Here is a 21,159-nt window from a genome sequence, read left to right as displayed (position 1 = left end):
CGAAAAATGGGGAAACGTAGGTGAATGAAATTTTGCACAGTTATAGTTTATATGGTGAAGGAGTGCATCGAGCTAATATTATTTTGAAATTATGCTTTTTCATAAAAAAAAATTAACACATAAAACATTACACGCACTACAACACACACACATGAGAAATGACAGATTTTTGAGTGACAAGCCTGTACATACGAATTATACTCTTTTATTTTTGGTTGAAGTCTGTTGACAACAAGGTGACAAATTGAAAATGGATTATAATTTTTTTTTATTGAATCTTAGATACTATTAGCACAATAGACATAACTACCAGTAGTTCGACTGCAAAGAAACGGACAGGTTTCAATATCTGTCAAATTCGTCGGGTTTCACTAGGATTATGAACGTAATGTGCCTCGCGCTGGCTGGTATAATTTATTTTTAAATATTTAAAATAAAGATTTCAAATTTGGATTCTGACAATTTTAATCGCATGTGCCAAAACACAAACAACAATACGACCAAAGAGGAACACGTCCAGCGAATATGTCATAGTTTTAAATTCGTAGGTAACAAGTTAACAACCCTAGCGACGATTTTTGTCATAATACGTCATATATAATAATTTCAACATCAGTTCTAAGTCGGCATATACTCTATAATTCTGTCTACTCTCGTGCTCTGCTATTAGACAATGCTTACACGGCCAGTTTGAGATCGGCTGAGTCCCGGAGACAAGAGTTGAAAAAATAAGATAAAGTCAATATTTTTTTTACAAAATATAGGTAGTAGTCCTAATGTCGTTGAAACTAAGGTCGAATTTCGACCATTGGGCGATCTCTAGTAAGAGTAATAACTAATAACTTAGAGTACTAACTTCACACGCTTGTTCTTATCGTATTAATTTCACAATTAAGGCCGAAAAGCCGAAAGGTGCATGATAGCATTAATACCTAGATAAGATATCCAATATAAAATTATGTAGGCTTATGTAATACGCCGCTTAGCGATCACGCATATTATAGAAATTAGCTTGCAATTACAACATTTTGTATAATACACACAAAATATATTTTTGTGTTCATGTGAAAGCAGTGAAAATTTAAATGGCCAACCTGTTGCCATTATTGATATCGATATCAAAAAAGGCCAAAAAAATCACGTTTGTTGTATGGGAGCCCCCCTTAAATATTAATATTATTTTGATTTTAGTATTTGTTGTTATAGCGGCAAGAGATATACACAATCTGTAAAAAAATCAGAAGTCTAGCAATAGCGGTTCTTGAGCTACAGCCTGGAGACAGACAGACAGACGGACAGACTTGGAAGTCTCAGTAATAGGGTCCCGTTTTTACCCTTTGGGTACGAAACCCTAGAAACTACTGAATCGATTTTAATCATTTCTTCAGTGAGTGACATAGGCTATAATATATTTTATACCCGTGCGAAGTCGGGGCGGGTCGCTAGTATTTATAATATGAAGAAAAGGGTTTCCAAAATCTTCTTTCAATATTCACTCTTTTGGAGATATTTTGAGATAGATAGAATACAGGCACACTTATAAATATATTTTTTTATGCGCCCTCGGACGGTTCTGGGTTGACAGCTGTCTAAGGTCGGATGCAGTGGTGATTAGGGGATAGCTAGAAATTTCCTTTTATAATTTGGCAAGATTTTAAGATTTTTCAATTTAACCTTACATTTTGGGGGGTCATGTCCCCTGTGACCCCCTCCTTCGGACCGCGCATGATGGAATATTCAACTAAATTCTAGTTTTGATATGAACCAAAATTTCGACCCACAAACCAGAATCGTATCACGTATAAATTTATTCAAAATTCAAATTTAACTACGATCAATTATTTTATTAGTAGTCCAATCAGTATAGTAAGTTCACCTCGGAATTCGAGATATCCAGATGTAAGTCTGCAAATACTTGTATATTGACACCCTAAATGTTGTCTCAAAACCTACATAATATGGTAGGGTGTGCGCAACTAAGTATTAAATTTCAAGGTCAAAAGGTCACGAAAATCGTTTTTTTGCACTTTTTTTGTAAAAATTAATTTCCTATGGGTTTTTTGCTTTTGTATTTATTACCAAATGTAGAATACAAAATTCTCTATAACTTTTGTTCAAAAATGTTTTTCATACGGTGAACCGTTTCCGATAAAGAGGGCGGAGAGCGCGCGGTCACAGTATCACTTCAGGTTAACCGGTGGCTCCGGTCGAAAACGCGCCATATTCAATGTGTCGCGACACCGATCCTTTAAGGCATATTTCATCAAGAAATTGGCTCTCAAATTTTTTCTCTCTCTCACTATTGTAAAATGGCAGCCATTTTAATTTTTTTCGGGCTTTCACACTAATCTGACCAATACTTCTCATGTAAATATCCTATGAATATAAATAGTTTTATTATAGTGGACATCTGCTGCACAAAGTTATGTGGCTTTGGAATGTGTCTTTTAGAGAAATTGGTGCCAGGTATGTCCAATACTTGAAAAGTCATTACGGCTCCTATATAATCGTGGTTTTCGACGGGTATCCATATTATGACGCTTCAGAAAAAAACATCAAAAGGTCTGAACGTCTCCGTAGAGTTGGAGCAAAGTCCTCCCTGTTATCTTTGAAGAGACAACCACTGCTCCAGGTGCTCAGGATAAGTTCCTATTGAATGACAGGATCAAGGTTAGATTCATCTACACGCTGAAGGTGCAGCTGGAGAAGAATAATATTCTTACACTACAAGCATAGGCGGATGCTGACCAGCTGATATTAACCACAGCCATTTCCATGTCTTCTACATACGACGTAGTGAATTTTTTTTTTTTATGAAATAAGGTGGCAAACGAGCAAACGAGTCACCTGATGGAAAGCAACTTCCGTCGCCCATGGACACTCGCAGCATCAGAAGAGCTGCAGGTGCGTTGCCGGCCTTTTAAGAGGGAATAGGGTAATGGGGGAGGGTAGGGATGGGAAGGGAAGGGAATAGGGGAGGGTAGGGAAGGGAATAGGGGAGGATAGGGAAGGGAATAGGGTAGGGGATTGGGCCTCCGGTAAACTCACGCACTCGGCGAAACACAGCGCAGCGCTGTTTCACGCCGGTTTTCGGTGAGAGCGTGGTATTTCTCCGGTCGAGCCGGCCCATTCGTGCCGAAGCATGGCTCTCCCACGTATAAACGATTTTTTTTTAGATATTGCAAAGTCAAACATTTGAACAGCTGTATCTTTGAAACTATTCAGTTTATCGAGACCCAGCTATTCCCATTTTGTTATAAATTTAGTCTACTTTAAAATAATTTCTAGTGACTTCTACCATTAAACAGGTCATTGGTGGTAAAAAATAGCAAAAACTGAAAATTGACCAAAAATTTAATGGTTTCTCGTGAACTTTACAATGTTCCGGAAGGATTTCGAGGTGGATAAATTATATTTGTCATTACCACCTCATTACACGGGTGTTACAAAGTATTGGTATATTTGTGAGCAGAAATATGTAATTGGTAAGCTAAAATTGATAGTTGGCAGCAACTTGTGTTCAGCAAATATAAATCAGGTGTTTAAAATTGCTGACCATTGTCATGATTATTTACAGAACACGGATTGCAGCCTGATTTTAATTATTGCTAACAAAATCTTTGTATGCTGACAAAATGATTTATTTACGGTTATTTCTTGCAAACCAATTTTTTAAATGGCATACGCAATTGATTACTTCTCATTACATACAATATATAAAAAAATCAGAATCAAACCAAAATGTACCAATTCCATGAATTATGAAGGAAATTTAAATTCTCGAACAAACTTAACCTTCATTATTCATGCGGACGGTGAGTGACTAGTCCAGTGTTTCATTTCCACGGGTAATCTGTTTAATTTAATTTATTATAATATCCTCATTTCCCCGATTTTTGTTTGTGTTTAGAAATTTAAATAAAAAGTTTCACTTCTTGTGTTAAGTGTTAAAAAATCACTGAAGAAGTTTTACCAGTAGAAGCTATTGTACCTACTTTACGTGTAACTTAACTTAATACATATTATCAAACTAGCTGTTGCCCGCGACTTCATCGCTTAAATACCTATCCATTCATTTTTAATCAGCAGTCCAAAAATAGACTTTCATGTTTCTAATTTAAGAAATGACGGACTTTCATTTAAACTTTCAACCCCTATTTCACCCCCTTGGGGGTAGAATTTTCAGAAACGCTTTAACATGTATCAAATCCTTTTTAATCAGTAACCCAAACATAAAATTTCATTTTTCTAACTCAAGAAATAACGGAGTTTCATTCAAACTTTCAACCCCAATTTCACCCCCTTGGGGGTAGAATTTCAAAAACGCTTAAATACGTATCCATTCATTTTTAATCAGTAGCCCAAAAATAAAGTTTCATGTTTCTAACTCAAGAAATGACGGACTTTCATTAAAACTTTCAACCCTTATTTCACCCCCTTAGGGGTAAAATTTTCAAAATTCCTTCCTTAGTGGGTGTCTACTTAATAAAACAACCCTACTCACCAAATTTCGTGGCTGTAACTTTTACAGTTTTTGCTCAGCGATGATGAATCAGTCAGTCAGTCAGTCAGGACATGTAATAGATAAAATATACATAATAAATATTTAAAGCTTCAAATTTTATATTACTAGCTGATATAAATAAGAAATAAAAGGAATCATTAATAAAGAGGACTCATACATTTTTAAGTTATAACCAAAAACTTATATTTAAATTGAGGGTTACAACCTTTACTTCGAGTTACGTGTCTATCGGGCTATCGAGTGAATCATTATGGAAAAATTTATAACATGAAAAATTTCGTTTACTTCGATAACTTCGAATAATGAATTAGTTGGCATCGTTGGCTGTTTGGCATTAGCCTCACTTCGTGTGAAGGAAATAATAGAGTAACTCAATAAATTGTTAATGTTCGCAGCTCGACCCATGGCCGTCAGGCGATGGCACCCCTCAGAGCTAAATACGTAGTAAATATCAGTAATTCACGTGACGTCACGCAATTTTAGATGTTTTTATAATTTTGGAGCCTTTTCACGTTATTTTATAAGCAAAATAGCAATAATTTGCTGTGAACGCGTTTAGTTTATGTTGGTGAAATGCAAAACGTGTTTATAAGCTTAGAACTGGTTCAGTGTGCACTGAATGCGTTCCGTTTCTTTGGTGAAATGAAATCGCCCCTAAATAAATTAAATTCAAGTATCGTGTCGAATCTGCTACAGCCTATAGTCCTAATTATTATGAACGCATAAGTTTGTAAGGACGTTTGTTACTCTTTCGCGTAACAACAACAAACTGGGTTCTGATAAGACTGCAATAATACAGCTCACCCTTATTTTAATATAGATTACCCTTATCATTAGCAGTACATCCGACAAATAAATAATTAGAAAAACAATTTAAAAAAACGTGATGAAAAAGTCGCAAATTATTTATTTTACGCAAACGCGTTTAAGCTATAATCAGCGCTATTAAGACTAAGAGGGCGACTAACCCAAAAAGTAAAACATCGTCCTTCTCTCTTCACACTCACGCCCGTCTTTCATATGCCAGGTGAAAAAGGACGACGCGGATTCACCGCCAAATTAGTTTTTTCTCAATAACTTGATAAATATATACAATATTTTAAGAATCCGCTAGGTCGCACGGACAGACAGACAGACAGACATGACGAATGAATAAGGGTTCCGTTTTCTTGCCATTTGGCTACGGAACCCTAATTAGATGCATCTTAGTGATTTTTTTTCTACTGAAAAAATGTTAAGATATCGTGTTTTTGCTCAGATTGAATTCTTGGAAATATTATAATGATTAATGTAGTATCTAATTTTATAAAATGAAACAATTCGGGACTTATTTTCAAGTATAAAAATGAATTATAAAATCGTACATTTTGGGTTAGTCGCCCCCTTAAATCAATTCAATAGGTATTTTAATTCACCCGAGATACTATGGCTTTAACAATGCTCAGCAGTCCGAAGCATTAATTATTAAATGATCAAATTAGTGTAGAAATCAAATTAATATGAAGTAAATGAACAGCTGACAAAGATAAATAGCGAAATAAAAGTCAAAGTGAGAGTCAAACGAGAGAGTCAAACGCATAATAAATAAACCAAAGATTTATTACACACTTAATTAGAGTAGGTTTTTATGTCTTGTGGGTAATTCACGACTATTTTGTTTATTTGTAGACCTAATTAAATTATGATCATAATTTATGCATATTATAATATTATATTAATCTAAGTATAGCTTGTCTTGATCGAAAATAAATGATAATGACTCTTCGCTATAGAATGAAGTAAAGTGGTTCAAATTTCCACCACTAACGAGGCATATTAACTTATATTATAAGAGTAACTTTTAATATGAGACACAATGAAAATAAGCTTTCAGTAAAATGTTATGACCAAAATAATATGAAAAATGTTTTTTTTTTAATGAAAATATTGATCTATTTTATACTTAATTCATCTACTTCAGTGGAAACTTAATAATTATGGGAATGCCAAGCGGCATGGCATAACTTAGTTTGAGTAGTTAAAATTCATTGGATCATATCAACACAATTTTAAGGAATAAAATTGTAATAGCTTTTTCATTCCGTCATAACTTTCTACTGAGAGGATATTTTTGGTTGCGATCCAGTTATACAGAGTGTAACAAAAATAAGTGAAAATACTTTAGGGTGTGTACGTGTTCCTTGTAGAGAGTTCACTGTGAAAGTAGCAGCACTGAAAGACCAATTTTTTTTTCACTTTTGGATGGGGAAACTCTTGACGCTCGGGCCCTTGCCCATACAAAAGTGAAAAAAAAAAAATTCGTCTTTCAGCGCTGCTACTTTCACAGTGAACTCTCTACAAGGAACACGTACACACCCAAAAGTACTATCACTTATCTTTGTTACACACTGTATAATGATTCAGTATTTAGTAGACATTTGCACCAAACTATCTACATTTTTATTACCTCAACAATATTTTTCATACAAAATGGTAAAAAAATATGACTTTTCATCAAGCCATAACTTTTCACTGACAGGATATTTTTGATTGCGATCTGGTTATAATCATTCAGTATTTAGTAGCCAACTTTACTATATTGGTCTCGTTAGTGGTGGAAAGGACCAAACTCCATACATTTTAAATTTTAATAGGAAAAGTACCTCCGTCAAAAAACATGCTCCACAATACTTGTCAAAAAAGTGTACCTAAAGGTGGCTTTCGGATCTTTGCCGCGAGCTACCGCCACCGGTGAAAATTAAAATAAAATGCTACGGTACTTTGTGACATAGAATATAAGTGTCATTTTCTATTGACATTTTGGTGGCAACCCACGCTGCCGCCGGCGGCGGCGTAAAAGCTAGTTGGTAGAGTAAAATGAAACCTATCGCCTATGTCATAAAGTGGCATATCGTTTGAATTTTCGTTGGTCGCGGTCGCTCGCGGCAAAGATCCGAAAGCCACCTTTAGGTACACATTTCAATACATTTGCAATATTTAGGTGACCTTGAGCGGTACTAGGCTGACGTTACATGACAGATCAAAAGGAACCAAATTTAAAACGGTAATAGTATGGGAGTTACATACGATTCCTTAGCTTTTATTATTCGTAGCATACAGCATACAAAATATTTTTTCTGAATGTGTTCTTTAAGCTTAGGCCACACCTACGCGACCAAAGCGACTGCGAAGCGGTAGCGTCTACCGCGCGGCGGACGCTGCCCATGTAATCTTATGGCGCCGCGCCGCGCCGTGCACACCTACGCGACCGCGACGCGAGATGTTCGCGTCGGCAAAGCGAAACATGCGCGTCAAGTTGTCAGACGCGTGTTTTGAAGTGTACATAACTAGACTTCTTTTTTAAAACCTTTTTTTATATTATTTTCTACAACTCCTTAGTTTATGATTTTTTTATTTGTTTACGTTTTGATCATAGACTTAATATATACTGTCGTATAGACCACCTGACAACCCGAAAATGCGTGACCATTTTCGATCTGTTAATGTGTGCGTGTGCTAGTGATGTATATTTTACTATCGATAGTATAGTATTTTGCTATCGATAGTATAGTCCGTTCGAGTTATTTTACCTCAGTTTCTATAAGAAATAAATAATATGCAACTTTGACAAATTTGTATTTCAAATTAGGTATCATAAATTTTGGTGACGATTGAAAAGTAGATACACATTTTCTTTTGGAATGATTTTTCAATCGTCGGATATGTTATGACATGAGGTTATTATAGGGGTAAATAATATACACATAACACATTATAAAGTTACTTACTTATTACTCAGGTAAAATCTATCTGGTAAATCAGCCCTTACATTGAAAGTAAACGTTGAAAATAAACAACACACAGAGTATATTATAATATTTTATTCTTAAATTAAATACATATCATAAAATATCATAATATTTTTTATTACAATTATTTTTAACCGACTTCCAAACAGGAGGAGTCTAGACGTTCGGCTGTGGATATATTTTTTATGTATTGTTACGGTACATGGTATACGGACACGCGGTGCGCAAGTACATACTCGAACCTTCTAAAAAGGTCCAATTTTTGTTTACGTGTTTACCCTTTATTTGTTAGCGTGTTTGAATTTAGACCTTATGACTGAGTCCATAAGGTCTAAATTAAATTCAACTTACTGCACTTATCGCAAGGACGGCAGTTTTATTGTGGTACATGCCCGAGCCGCCTAGAAATTTCCCACGGTTGTTTACTTGTTTACGTGAATCGGGAAATTTCTGGAATTCGTCTCGCCATATAAAAAGAGCCGCTGGCAGGCCCGGCAAGTTAGTTCAATCTGAGCGATTTCCGAGTGACAACAAGTGATCAATAGTGAGTGAACCAGTGAAACCTGCGACTTGGCTACGACCTAGGACAGTGATAGTGCTTAGTGATTGGACCCAGTGATTTGTGTTTGGACTTAGTGCTAAGTGTTGTGACCTAGTGTTTAGTGCAGTGTTAATAAAGTCTTCAAGAGAGTCACCAGGTCTTTCTCTCCAAATCCTCGAACCCTAGCACGTAACAACTGGTGTCAGAAGTGCGATTTGGAGATGCCATTGACTCCGAGAGAGGACTTCAAGGGGAGTGTCAGGACAAGGGCGCAGCGAGCTGCTGCCCTTGACTCCGAGAGAGGAGTTGCGGAGGCCACACCCACTGGGGACCAAGCTCCGCCCACTGAGGGACAGGCCCCACCCACAGGCCCCGCCCACATGGCTCCGCCCACTGGCCACGCCCACCAGGCTCCGCCCACTTTGGCTGAAGCCACGCCCACTGGCTCCGCCCACCGGGACACGCCCACTGGCCACGCCCCTCAGGCTCCGCCCACTTTGGACATGGCCACGCCCACTGGCTCCGCCCACCAGGCCACGCCCACTAGCTCCGCCCACCGAGCTCCGTCTGCTCAACCCCTGCCTACTGGCTCCAGCCACCATGCATCGCCCGTAGTTTCTACGGCCCCTCAAATGGCCCTTCAATTGGAAAGCATAATTGAATTAATTCAGGCTTTGCAGGAGTCTCAAAAAGCTGAAAGTCAGGCGTTGAAAGATTCTCAAAGGGCAATGATGGAGGCACAAGACCGCAGGTTCGGCGCTTTACAAGAGTCACAAGAACGCAAGCTCGGTGCTGAAATCAGAGCGATTCGAGAATCACAAGAGCAACAAAAAGATCTCCAAGAAAAAGCGCTTGGAGCTATAAAGGATGTCAGTGACACGGTGTTTAAGCTTCGAAAAGATGTAGACGTAATGGACGAACGAGTTACAGGGTTAGGAGTGGATATGGAAAATGTGAAAACCGGCCTCACAGAATTACAGAAGTGGAAAGTGCGCGTGGAAACCACAGGAATCGCGACGCCTAGTGGGACTTCCGTAGTGGTACAAGGACCAAGAGTTAAAGTGCCACCATACGACGGTACTACTTCTTGGAACGCTTATCGTCGGCAATTTCAGACTGTTGCTACCGCAAACGGATGGACGGAGGAGCAATGCTTGACCGCTCTCACTGTTGCACTCAAAGGGCAAGCTGTGTCGGTTCTGGAGGCACTGCCACATACGGGAAATGGTTTCCAAGACCTGATGGAGGCACTGGAATCCAGATACGGGGAGCGACACCTGGAGCACGTGTTCCGTGCCCAACTGCGTGACAGAGTCCAACGTTCAGGAGAAGGACTTCAACAATGGGCGTTGGAAATTGAAAAACTCGTGAGGAAGGCATATCCAGGAGCCGACACCAAGATGGTCCACACAAATATTGTTCAAGGATTTGTCGACGGAATCAAAGACTTGGAGGTCAGGGCTGCAGTAAGACTTGGTCACCATACCTCGTTAAAGGAAGCATTAGCGCATGCTTTGGAAGTCGAGGCTGTGCGCCATGACATACGGCAGACCCATAAGATCCACAAGGTCTCTGAAGAAGTCAAGGAAGTTAAGTCTTCTACGAGGAAAAGATTTGAAGCCATGTGCTATAAGTGTGGTGAGAGGGGCCATCTTCAGCTAAACTGTCCGCAGAAGAAGACCCAAACGGCAAGGATAAAAAGGATCGAGGAACAAATGGAGGAGTTGAAGAAGCAAGCGGTTTCGTCCCCTACCCGGAATCACGGGGAACGAATAGAATCCAGAACTAAGGGGCGAGTGCTGGCTGACACGGAGGAAGCCCCAATAACGGTTGTCTCCCAAGCAAGCAGCGGGAATAGTCTGGTGATTCAGGGGACTATTAACGGGACGAATTGCAAAATGACTCTAGACACAGGAGCCTCTAGAACAATAGTGAACCCAAATTTGATAAAAGCCGCAAGGAGGCACAAGAGGAGAATTAACTGTCGGCTTCTTACCGCCTCCGGTCAGCCAATACCCGTCCTGGGAGAAATGTCAGTTACGATGAATGTGGGGGAGTTCTCATACCCTCATGACGTTATCGTGGCTGAGATTATGGATGATTGCATCTTGGGTTTGGATTTCATGAAGAAGCACAACTGCAGAATTAATGTCGCCGACGGAGTGTTCAAGTGTGGCGAAGAAGAAATTTTCATCCTTGGAGGCGCCTGCGGGAAAGTTGAATGTGTAAAGAAAGTCATAATACCTGGACGTGCGGAAGCTCGGGTGCTGGTGAAACTACCGCCAGCTGGAAAGAAGAAGTCAAACAGATGCGTGTTAATCGAAGACACACCTACCAAGACATCAGCGCAAAAATTGATGACGGCAAGAACCCTTGTTAGTGGAAGCAGTAACGCTGTGGTCAGAGTTTTGAATCTTGGTGATCGCGAGATCTGCTTGAACAAAGGTGACGTCATTGGAAAGTGCGAGGAAGTTGTCTGGATGAGAAAGTGTAATTCGATCACAGGCTCAGACGCAGCAAACACCAGCAACTATGGAATAGTGACTGAGCTACTCGATGACTGCAAGAGTAATCTGACTTATTCGCAGGGCATGAAAGCTAAGAAGTTTTTACAACGCCACGCGAATATCTTCTCCAGTCAGGAAGGCGACCTTGGAAGAACGTCGATGGTTCAGCACAGGATAGATACCGGAAGCGAGAACCCAATTCGTCAACGAGCAAGACGGATACCCATTGCAAAGGAAAAAGAAGTTGAAGGCCTTTTGGAGGACATGAGAAGGAATAAGATAATTGAACCGTCTGCAAGTCCGTGGTGCTCACCGGTTGTATTAGTGAAGAAGAAAGATGGCAGCACAAGATTTTGTGTGGACTACAGACGTCTCAATGATGTCACTAAGAAGGACAGCTATCCATTACCTCGAATCGACGACACTCTGGATACCTTGAGTGGCATGAAATGGTTCTCGACCCTGGACCTGAAATCTGGATACTGGCAGGTGGAAATTCATCCAAAAGACAAGGAGAAGACAGCGTTCTCCACCGGTAAAGGTCTATGGCAGTTTAACGTCATGCCCTTTGGATTGTGCAACGCACCTGCCACATTTGAGCGACTCATGGAGTGTGTACTGGCAGGCTTAGTTGGAGAGGCTTGCTTAGTCTATTTGGACGACGTCATCATTGTTGGCCGCGACTTCGAGGACCATTTGCGAAACTTAGAACGAGTTTTCGCCAAAATAGAGGGGGCCAAGTTAAAGTTGAATCCGAAAAAGTGTCGTTTATTCAAGAGTAAGGTGAACTATCTCGGCCATGTTATCTCCAGTGATGGAATTCAGACGGACCCAGAGAAACTAGAAGCAGTCCAAAATTGGCCAACCCCTAAGAACAAAACCGAAGTGCGGGCATTTCTCGGCCTATGCTCCTACTACAGGCGTTTTGTTAAGGGATTCTCAGAGATAGCCAAGCCATTACATCGGCTGACAGAAGATAAACGACAGTTTATTTGGGACGAGACTTCCGAAGATTCTTTTCAGAAACTAAAGAAACATCTGTGTGAAACACCAATCCTGGGGTATCCACAACCTGAAGGTCAGTTTATAGTCGACACGGACGCAAGCAACACGGCCATTGGAGGGGTGTTATCTCAAAAACAGGGTGAAAGAGAAGTTGTAATTGCATATTTCAGCAAATCTTTATCTAAGCCAGAGAGAAACTACTGTGTGACAAGAAGAGAACTCTTGGCTGTCGTAAAGACGCTACAACATTTCAGCAAGTATCTCATCGGCAGACAGTTTCTACTGCGAACTGATCACGCAGCCTTGAAGTGGCTACTACAATTCAAGAACCCAGAAGGCCAAGTAGCTCGATGGATAGAACAACTCCAGGAGTATGACTTCAAGACGGAACACCGCAGCGGAAAGTCGCATGGGAATGCCGACGCACTCTCACGAAGGCCGTGTTCAAAAGACTGCAGACATTGTGTTAAGCAGGAATCTAATGAAGTAACATTAAAGTTAACGAAAACAAGTCCTTTGGGTCCATGGGAGAATGATGGCATGAGAGAGGCTCAAGAAAGAGATGACGACCTTCGACACATCATCACGTGGAAGAAACGGGATGACGTAAAGCCAATCTGGAGTGAGGTTGCACCCACTGGCGCTGTCACTAAGGCGTACTGGGCGCAATGGGACAGTCTGATTCTTCAAAACGGAATACTTTACCGGAAATGGGAGAAGACCAACGGCAGAGAGTTCCATCTTCAGATAGTTGTCCCAAGAACGAGAGTACCGGATGTTCTCCGTGAAATGCATGATGGCGTATCAGGAGGTCATCTAGGAGTAAAGAGGACGTTAACGAAAGTGCGAGAACGATTTTACTGGTTGCATTGTCGAGACGATGTACAGGATTGGTGCCGCAAATGCACTACTTGCGCTGCAGTGAAGGGACCACAGACAAGGAGCCGTGGGAGCCTGCGCTTGTATAACGTTGGCGCACCGTGGGAACGAATAGCAGTTGACGTAGCTGGGCCATTTCCTGTAACGGAATCAGGAAACAAGTATTTCATGGTTGTCATGGATTACTTCACCAAATGGCCCGAAGTGTTCGCCATACCAAACCAGGAAGCTACAACAGTTGCTTCTAAGCTAGTCGAAGAAGTAATATCTCGCTTTGGTGTGCCTCTAGAAATCCATTCCGATCAGGGCAGGAATTTCGAATCGCAGGTCTTCCAGGAAGTGTGCAGAATTTTGGGAATGCATAAAACGAGGACCACCGCGTACCATCCACAGTCTGATGGAATGGTTGAGAGATTTAACCAAACCCTTGAGAGGCATTTGGCGAAATTGGTAGATGACAAACAAAAGGACTGGGACAAGTATATACCGCTCTTCCTTCTGTCGTACCGTACCGCCGAGCATGAGAGCATAAAAGCTACCCCGGCGTATGTCAATTATGGTAGAGAACTACGAGTACCAGTAGACCTTTTGACAGGAGGATCACCGGAAGAACCAAAGACCGTACCAGATTATGTCTGCGATTTAAGGGAAAAGATGCGTTATATACACGCCATGGTTCGGGAAAATGGGTTACAGTCAAGTGAGAACATGAAGATCAGATACGACCGGAAATCGAATACAAGCGGCTTCGAAGAAGGGTCACTGGTGTGGCTGCATAACCCAACTCGCCGAAAAGGCAAATCTCCAAAGTTGCAGACCAAGTGGGACGGCCCATACAAAGTGGTTACCCGATTGAATGACGTGACTTACAGGATTCAAAAGCAACCAAGAGGGACATTCAAAGTGGTACACATAGACCGTCTGGCGCGTTACCATGGCAGTAACAATGATGCTCGGGACGAGCATCTCTAAGAGGGGAGTAGTGTTACGGTACATGGTATACGGACACGCAGTGCGCAAGTACATACTCGAACCTTCTAAAAAGGTCCAATTTTTGTTTACGTGTTTACCCTTTATTTGTTAGCGTGTTTGAATTTAGACCTTATGACTGAGTCCATAAGGTCTAAATTAAATTCAACTTACTGCACTTATCGCAAGGACGGCAGTTTTATTGTGGTACATGCCCGAGCCGCCTAGAAATTTCCCACGGTTGTTTACTTGTTTACGTGAATCGGGAAATTTCTGGAATTCGTCTCGCCATATAAAAAGAGCCGCTGGCAGGCCCGGCAAGTTAGTTCAATCTGAGCGATTTCCGAGTGACAACAAGTGATCAATAGTGAGTGAACCAGTGAAACCTGCGACTTGGCTACGACCTAGGACAGTGATAGTGCTTAGTGATTGGACCCAGTGATTTGTGTTTGGACTTAGTGCTAAGTGTTGTGACCTAGTGTTTAGTGCAGTGTTAATAAAGTCTTCAAGAGAGTCACCAGGTCTTTCTCTCCAAATCCTCGAACCCTAGCACGTAACAGTATTTTCAACGATTACTCCGCCGTTTATGAACCGATTATCAAAATTTTTCTTTTGTTGTACATTGTATTGTTCCGAGTAGGTATCATGTTCACAAAAGTGGTGGTCTGGTGATGGAAACCATGAGAAATCGAGGTGACTCCTTGATATTCAAATGGGAAGATATGGTCCCAGAAAACGTTCAAAATCTTTCGATTAATAAATTTAAAAAAGGTCAATGATTTCATAAACGATGGAACATCTTGGGAGTAGAATGCTGAATGACTGCTTGCAAGGCTACTTCTACATGACTTACAATTATTATGTGTCTATCTATGTTTACATTATATAATTTTTAGTTACAGCATTGTAAAGTTTATTTTAAAAGATTTTTTTTTTCTCACTTTTTTTTGGTAAAAAGTGGGCCCCGTGCGAATTTCTTACGCTGGTTCTTCTCGTCGGCTTAGTTCCCGAACCGGTGGTAGGCACCATGTATTCTGAAAATATATTTTATTTAAGATTTGTTCAGAAATAAAGCAATTTTGATTTTTATTTTTTTTAACACCAACTGTAAGTATAGAAAACGTTAAGGACAGCTAAAAAGAGTAGTTAGTATTACCTTGGAAGTCGGTTTTAATTTTTTGTTTAAAAAAATTAAAACCGACTTCCAAGGTAATGACAATAGTAATATTATACTTAAATGAAATAAAAAGTATTAAATAATTCTTATTCTGTACTCAGTATTAATTCTGTTCTCAATCTTCATTATTTTTGCAATCGGTACCAGCTAACCTAATCGGCAGTTCTCTGACAGAATAGGTATAACTGCAACTTATATACTTAGGGCTGGTACCGACTTCAAAATTATGAAGATTGAGTACAGAATAAGGATTATTTAATACTTTTTAGTTCATTTAAGTATAATCTTAAATGAACCAAAAAGCAATAATTGCTTATAATTGCTTATTTTTAATAATTGCTTCAGTAACAAGTGCAACAGTATGTCAAACTTACTGGCACAAATAAAGTTGGGATAGCTCCTTTAACCAAAATAGTATTTATTCTACTTTTTCTTTAAAAAATAATTGGGATTCCAACCAACACGCCCAATTAATTTCAGCCATTTTCCTCTTATTAGAGGATCTTGAGGGAATCTGTAAAACAAATGATTATGATATATAAATACTAGCTGTTGCCCGCGACTTCGTCCGCGTGGACTTCAGTTTATAGCGCGCGATGTCAACAAAATTGGTGTCAAAAGCTTTTATAAAAAAAACCTGGTACCCCTTAAATCAAAACAGCTGTGCAGTGTGCACATACTATTTCATTTTTTTAACTGTACTTATATCACTACGTCACTGTATCACTATATAATATAAAGTACTGACTTATTAAATAACGTAAAAAAGAAATAACAATCGAAAAAAATCGCAACTTGAACTTATTTTTTTTTTTTTACGAGTGGATCTATGCTAATGGCCCTCTGTGAGAGGGCCGTGTTAGCTTCATCGGAAAGGAGACTGCTGTTTGACAGTCTTGTGTTATTAGAAAGCCCCCCTGTGGGCGACGTTTTTCCGGATTTTGGGGAATAACGGATTGATGATGATACCACCTCTTATAGAAAGATGTTGGGCAAGCGTTAGCGCGATGTAAGAGACGCACGGCGCCATCTATTATGCATTTTTGGAACTAAATTAATTTGAACAAATTTTTGTATTTTCACCCCCTTACAACCCTTTTTTCCAGTAAAAAAAGTAGCCTATGTCCTTTCTCAGGCTATAGACTATCTGTATACAAAATTTCATTACAATCGGTTCGGTAGTTTTGGCGTGAAAGCGAGACAGACAGACAGACAGACAGACAGACAGAGATACTTTCGCATTTATAATATTAGTATAGAAGTATAGATAAACCTTCCTCTAGTTTTAGAGTTACTCTATATTATAGTAGTTATATTATATAAGCTATTAAATAAATAAATAATAAAAATTCGGACGCCCCGCCCCGCTCATACATTTTGACACGTCAGAAATTCTTTTAGTATGATGGGTCTACAACAAAATGTATGAACAGAGTGCGTTCCGCCGGGCGTCCGAATTTTGCTGATCAGAAATTTCGGATAATGTGCGGCCGGGCTTAAGTTGATAAATATAAAGGTAAATGATTTTTATTTTAGTTTTATGTTAATGTAAAATATCGATAAGCATATCGATAAATTTGATTCAAGCACTAGCGTATATGTAAAAAATTTTGATGAAAATTTTTTCTTCAAAATTTATGTAATATAAGAACAATAGTACCTTTAGTTACGCAAAATATGAAAGTAAAAGGAAGGATTCACAATATTTTATTTGAAATAGAGAACTAAAGACAGAATATAGCAAAAATAAAAACATCATAGCAATTAGGACATGAAGATTAATTACCTGTGAAATGTATATTTTTCAGGATTATTCTTATGATTTACACTGCTAACACTTACAGCACAAGTCATCATTTTTAAATATAATAATATTTATTAAAAATAACAAACAAATCTATACATATAATAAAACTGTAGAAATGACAATTCTGTACATTAAAGAATCCAAAAAATAATAAGCGGGGGCTGTTACTACATCGCTATAGAAGCCAAAACTGTGGTTAGTTTTTTGTCTGTCTGTCTGTCTGTATGTTTGTTCCAGCATCACACGAAAACTACTGATCCGATTTGAATGCGGTTTTCGCAGATAAATTTGTCTTCTTCCAACTTAACATCTGGTGTACAAAAAATTTTCCCCCCACCTCTCTAAGTGGTCAAAAGAGGGGGTAAGATTTTGTACCAAACTTTTTTCTTTAACACGAAAACTACTGATCCGATTTGAATACGGTTTTCGCAGATATATTTATCTTCTTCCAACTTAACATCTGGTGTATAAATTTTTCCCCCCCACCCCTCAAACGGACCAAAGAGGGGGCAGATTTTGTATAAATTTTTTTTCTTGAATAAACTTACATTATTATAAACTGTATTTTCCAATTTAACATCTGGTGTATAAAATTTTTCCCCCACCCCTTTAAGGGGGCCGAAGAGGGGGTCAGATATTGTATCAAACTTTTTTTTTAACATGAAAACTACTGATCCGATTTGAATATGGTTGTCGCAGATATATTTGTGTTCTTCCAACTTCATATCTGGTCTATAAAATTTTTCCCCCCCACCCCTCAAACGGACCAAAGAGGGGGCAGATTTTGTATCAAACTTTTTTCTTGAATAAACTTACATTATTATAAACTGTATTTTCCAATTTAATATCTGGTGTATAAAATTTTTCCCCTCACCCCTCTAAGGGGACAAAAGAGGGGGCAAGATTTTGTATAAAACTTTTTTCTTTAACACAAAACTACTGATCCGATTTGAATACGGTTTTTGCAGATATATATGCCTTATTCAAACTTAACATCACACCCCAATCCCACCACCTGGTAATGATGCCAAGCAAAAACATGTTGCGTCGTTAGTGTTGAGTTTTAATTCTCCTTTAGGATCAAACAAAGTTATTTATTAAAAGTGAATTGAATCTAACCAAAAATATACAGATTTTGAGTGTCGTTTGATTAACATGCGGGAGGCTTTGCCCCCGGCCGGTACTTGGGGGGGCTGCGCCCCCCCATACCCCCCCCCCCCTCCTGGTAATGTTGCCAAGCAAAAACATGTTAGTGCGTCGTTAGTGTTGAGTTTTAATTCTTATTCCTTAGGAACAAACTAAGTTATTAATTAATAGTGAAACATGTGAAACATACAGATTTCGAGTGTCATTTGATTAATATGAGGGAGGCTTTGCCTGGATATGGACAACCGGACAGGCTGATATTATATCTTTGTACTCGGGTTCCATTTTTTACCATTTGAGTAAGGGAGCATAAAAAGGAGAGAATTATCCATTTCCGTTATTATACTATGGTAACGCCTACGAAGTCGCGGGAAACAGCTATCCATACTAATATTACAAATGCGAAAGTGTATTTGTCTGTTTGTTTGTTTGTCCTTTCTTCGCAGCCTAACGAAGCAACCAATTGACTTGATTTTTGGCATCGACTTAGTTAAAAGGATAGAGAGTAACATAGGCTACTTTTGGTCTTGGAAAAACATCATGTTTCTAAAGGAGATTTGCAAGAATATTCGTATTGTACACGATTTTCGAATTTTACGCGAGCGAAGCCGCGGGCAAAAGCTAGTTAAACAATATATTGGAAATACCGAAAGGGCATAAAAACGACTGACGACTTTTGACGACCGGTCAAATAAAAGTGGTTACAATTTTTATTAGACTGCCTCTCGCTTTTCATCTTGTTATAATTCCATAAAGGATTTTCTTCTCTCTCGCACTCTTTGTTGGTCTTTAGCATTATAGGTTTATGGTTTTGATACGTAAGACTGACTTATCTACCACATGCATGCGCATTGCGCAAGCCACATTCTTGCCGAGATCGTCGGCGTATAAACAATGTTTCTCAATGAAGAACTATTTCTTCTGCTTTTATTTTTCCAGTGTTTGCTAGTGACAAAATTGATAATGCATAAATAAAATATTTTTTCATATGTGTATTTTTTTATTCCTGTCAGAATAATCTTTCAATTTGATCTTTCACGGAGCGAGCAGAGATTTTTATAATTTAATGAATTCAGTTGCAAACTGACGATTATATTATGTTCGTAAATCTGCCATTTTATAGCAGCGTGCGCGCATTTTAACACCATTTGACTGATAAAGAGCGGCTTGAACACTGAACTTCCAACCACACGCTCAGACAAGTTTCTACACGAAGGCTTGCGCATGCCTGAATTTCAAGCAAGTTTAAAAACCATCAAGCGAAACTTTGGGGCTTGCGCGTACTACTGTTTTACCAAATACATGCACAATGTTCAGTGTTCTATCCGGCATGCGCAAGCAAATTTGTAGTCATGCATGCACGTGTGGTAGGCGCCTAAATTAATTCAACTTGAGCACTGTGGACACAGATTATTTGCGGACGTGTTTTATTCCTCTGCACCTTCCATATCAAAAGCAAGCTTAGCACCTCGCAACCCTCATGTCCGTCCGTCCGACGCATCGGAACCTCATGTTAAGTATAAGGATGTCATTACCACAATTACAGTTTAGCATACACCAGATAAAGTCGCGCGTCTTCAGTGACTGTTCATTAACAAATGAAGTTTGACGGTTCGCGCCGGAGTCTGCCGTAGTCGCGCAGGTTTGCACGCCCAGTTTCGCGTTGCAGACGCTCCCGTATTGCGTACCGCGTCCCATGTCACTGACGCATAGTTAGGGAGGCGAATAGGGGAATTTTCGGTAATACTCGAGCGCGGCAGTTTAAGATATGAGAGATACCTTGGACCTAATAGAACAACCTTGTAAAGTATTTAGCTCTATATGTAGTGACGCGCGCCAAGGATAGACGATCAGATTAGTAAAAACAAATCGATAGTCTGAAATACTCGAGCGCGTCAGATTAAGATATTGGGGGTTGATTTTAGTCTTTTAAGACTAAATTTAACTAATCTGACGATAAGTCCTTGACGCCGCCGGCGAGTTATAGAGTCGCAAACTTGTAAAAAAAACGTTAATCCGGCATTCTCGAGCGCGACTTTTTTATTCTTTATTTTGAAGAATATAATCTAAAACTTACTAAAAATACAAAATCTGCCGGTTTCCTCATGACCGGAAGTGTGGATGAGCCATTTCGTCTTCCGAAAAACGCGTTGCGGCATATAAGTCGCGAACGATACATTTTACAAAAAAAAAGTTTAAATAAACAAAAAAGGTAATTTTATTTTACACAAAAAAGGCCTCTTTACATTTTTGTCCAAATTTAACTTTTTGACTTGAAGCATCATAAAAACTCAAAACCGGGAGGTTTTTTGAGTATATATCTCGAAAACTGAGGGTGTTAAAAAAATTGATATGAAATAACGATGATTAAATTATGTGACTTTTGTTATATCTCAAATTTTTTTTCTAAAGCTTCTCGACAATTTTCGTGGACTCGGAAAAAGCTACGCGTATCTGTATACAAAAGAATTATTAACATGTACAGTTTCATGTATGTATATTATTCAATAGCCTGTTGATTCTCAAATTGTTTTTTGGACGTACCGTAAGCAAAACGAAGTGAAGAATTGAAGCAGAAATGAGGAATTTGCCATAAACATGTAATACAGACTGAGATAATACAATTTTTATATCATTTCATTTTTTTATACAATAAATAATACAATTCATACTACATTTCATCTACATTTACGTTAGTTGTATCTATCGCTTTATTGTCAGTCCCCGTTTTATCAAGGAGAAAGAAAGGAAAAAAAGAAACCAAAAAACCTTTCCGGTCAGATTAAGAGAACCCACCAACATTTTTGTCAGATTA

At 39.0% G+C, this 21,159-nt stretch overlaps 1 long non-coding RNA gene across 1 annotated transcript; it reads right to left on the bottom strand.

Annotated features, from left to right (window-relative positions):
* Nucleotides 1–187: 187 nt before the first annotated feature.
* Nucleotides 188–20,591, bottom strand: LOC121728647. Its single transcript, XR_006035850.1, has 3 exons — nt 20,422–20,591; nt 11,728–11,733; nt 188–200 (listed from the first exon to the last, which is right to left on the bottom strand). It is a non-coding gene; the product is annotated as an uncharacterized LOC121728647 (long non-coding RNA).
* Between the last annotated feature and the right edge of the window lie 568 nt (nt 20,592–21,159).

This window comes from Aricia agestis, chromosome 1 (assembly GCF_905147365.1).
Source record: "Aricia agestis chromosome 1, ilAriAges1.1, whole genome shotgun sequence".
In the NCBI taxonomy this organism is placed as follows: domain Eukaryota; kingdom Metazoa; phylum Arthropoda; class Insecta; order Lepidoptera; family Lycaenidae; genus Aricia; species Aricia agestis.
This window is presented reverse-complemented; position numbering and strand designations above follow the sequence as displayed.